The sequence below is a fragment of the Pantherophis guttatus genome, chromosome 1, assembly GCF_059756535.1.
Source record: "Pantherophis guttatus breed Tessera chromosome 1, ASM5975653v1, whole genome shotgun sequence".
Taxonomy (NCBI): domain Eukaryota; kingdom Metazoa; phylum Chordata; class Lepidosauria; order Squamata; family Colubridae; genus Pantherophis; species Pantherophis guttatus.
The window spans coordinates 269278558-269281673 of record NC_142063.1 but is presented as its reverse complement, the minus strand read 5'-3'; positions in this window follow the sequence as shown (position 1 = coordinate 269281673).

Genomic DNA, 3116 nt, shown 5'->3' with positions numbered 1-3116 from the left:
AGTTCAATACTGCGCAGAATGCAGAACAATCTAAAATGGTTATCTGAAATTGGCGTAAAGGTTGCTTTCTGCTGTGTAGAAGTGATCCTTTTTTCCAGACTATCAATTTGTTTGTAATTCAGAGCTTTGCACTTTGTGCCATTGTGAAACAGCTGGAAAACTATTAATGAAATGTTTCAGGAATGAACAATTTGTTCATAAGAGTAATTACTAACAAAATCTTTTTCTACAGAATATATTGGCCAGTCCTGCACAAGTAGTTTGAATAATGTTGAAGAACTGGAATTAACTGGGCTTATAATGCTAAGGCATAAATCATGTTTCTCCAAACACCTACATCTAGGTTCCCACAACATATTAAGCCAAGGAATTTTTTTGACAGGTGAGCGTTGACAGGAAGGGTTGTAAACAACATGTAGAAAGGGTCGTAATTGTTTTTTTTTTTTATGTGACAGTAGATTAACTGATTTAATTGCTGAGTCAAAATCAATGTGAAAATATAAAATCCGAAGCTTGTTCAATACATTACTTAAATTAGCTTTGTTATTTCCAAGTAATGTAATGGCTAAACTAAAATGAGCTTGGTATAGTTTACAGTTTAGTGTGTGAATTAACCCAATGTAACTTCTAAACCATGGTTTATAACTGATGCTTTTCCAACAACCAGTGTTCCCTCCCCCAAGTGTGCTTCACCTATCCTTGAAGGGGCAGAAAACTACACTGGAATGTAATTGACTGTTTCCGTTGCCCATTTTCATCATGCTTTTTACCTTGAAAATATACACAATAAATAGAAAACGAATACAAGTAAGATACCCATATAATTCCATTGAAATTAAAAGCCACTAAGATAATTTTTAAAAAAAATATTTTTAAAATAATTTTCACAGGAGCATGTTATATTAAATTTTACAAACCTTTAAAGGAAAAGTAAATATTACATTTGGATAGCAATATTTCCATGCATAAACACAAATAGACTCCAAACACCAGAAAGAACTTTTACAACATCATTTTGTTGGCCAGGTTTTGAGACATACCACTGGGTATTATCAGCTTTACCTGAGTTCCACATAAGTGATGGGACGTACTATGTCATGATATTATGTGTTCCCTTTTGGACACCTATGTTGTTGTGATAGACTTCATTTCGATGCCCGTGTCTTAATTGTTCAAGTTACTTTAATTCTCAAGTTTTCTTACGTTGACCTTCATTGTCTTTGGGCTATATTCAAGACTGGTATGGACAGGTGAAGGTAGTAGTACCTCCTTATGCTAAATAGAACTCAATTTTGTGCTGGAGTGTCCCTCCAAAATACATAGTAAAAACCAAATTGTCTAATTTCTTGGAACTCTATCCTGATACCATCATGTTCCCATAGACTCCAAACACTGAAAAGATCTTTTACAACATAATTTTGTTGGATAGGTTTGGAGACATACCACTGGGTATTATAAGCTTTACTTGAGTTCCACATTAGCGATGGGACATACTATGTCATGATATTATGTGCCCTTTTGGACACATATGTTGTGATAGAGTTCCTAAAGGATCAGAAAGTTAAGTTTTAGGCTATGAATAACAGAGCTAATTAATTCATTCAGCAGGCATAAAATAGGTATTAGTAGGAAAAATGATTGTCCTTTTTGCCTCCCTGATCCAGTCATGGCAAGCAAAAGCAACTGAAAACAAGTCTGCTTCAGTTGCAGCATCTTTGTTGTTTCCATTTTTTGTCTGTGTGTTTTTGCAGTTTGCCTTTGAGGGTGAAACAGGAATGCTAGTGCAACTTTCGAGGTTCGTGCAACTTGCAACTTTGCAGCACAGCCCTCGCGGGCTGGAATGAAGTAATGGTACAAAAGGTACAAAGGTACAAAATGGTACAAAAGTGCAACCAGGCCGAAGCAACGGGTGGCGGCAACCCCAGGCTGTTTCTTCCCCCTGCTTTGACTTTCTGTAGGCTGAACCCACCAGTGGCTGTCCCCGCCCCTCACCCTCCTTTCCCAGTCAATTCTCACCTGGCAAGGGAAAGGGAGAGGGGATGGAGATTAGCTCCATATTCCAGAGCTGGAGTGAAGCTTCATCTCTTGCTGGATCTCGCGGCCATTTCTTCTGGCCCTTATTGGTGCTCTGCACACATCGGTCTCTCGGGGAGATGCTTAACTTCCTCTCAGCCCCAAAACACTGGCTGGCCCAAGAGATGAGAGAGAGCAAGAGAATGAGAGAGAGAGAGAGAGAGAGAGAGAGAGAGAGGGAGGGAGGGAGGGAGGGAGGGAGGGAGAGAGAGAGAGAGAGAGAGAGAGAGAGACAGAATGAGAGAGATAATGAAAGAGAGAGAGAGAGAATGAAAGAGCGAGAGAATGATAAAGAGGGGAGAGAGAGAGAGAGAGAAAGAGGAGGGAGAGTGCCTGAAGGACCACATCTCATCACTGGAAATCCAGGTGCTTCAGCAAGCGGCGCACTGGATTCGTATTAGTGGTCCACGGGATTTAAAATTCTGAACTTGGTGGTCCCTGAGGTCCAAAAGGTTGGGGACCCCTACTCTACAGTTTTCAAGCCCTAGATCCTCTACAGTTAACAAGCCCTGTATCCTCTACAGTTCTCCACCTCTTCTCGCCTACCACGATCCTATCTCGGTTCATTTTCTTACCTTTCTACCACGGGCAGAAAAAGTACAGGATTTCCTCCCATACTGGGCAGCATAAAAGGGGGGGGGGAGGAAATGGGGCGAAGGGAAATTTCCCGTAGACATGAGAATGAATGGACCATTCAAGGTTGGGAGCAAGCGGGATGTCAGTCCACGAAAGCGCCCCTTTCAGAGCAATCCGAGATCGGGCCCCAGGAGTAGCTTCTACTCACCGACCGGGGTCCTTGCAGCAGCGACGAAAACGACGGCCTCGTCCCTGCGATCCATGATGCTTCGAAGAGGCAGAAACACCTTCGCTTCTGCAGCCGCGCTCTTTGCCGGTGCAAACAGCTTCGCGCCCCCTTTAAACTCAGGCAGAGATGCGCACCCTACTTCTCATTGGTTGCCCCGGGCCCCGCCCACCTCTTACTTTGCCTGGCAGGGCTTCGATTTGAGTAACTTGAATAACGTTGAAGAACTGGAATTAACTGG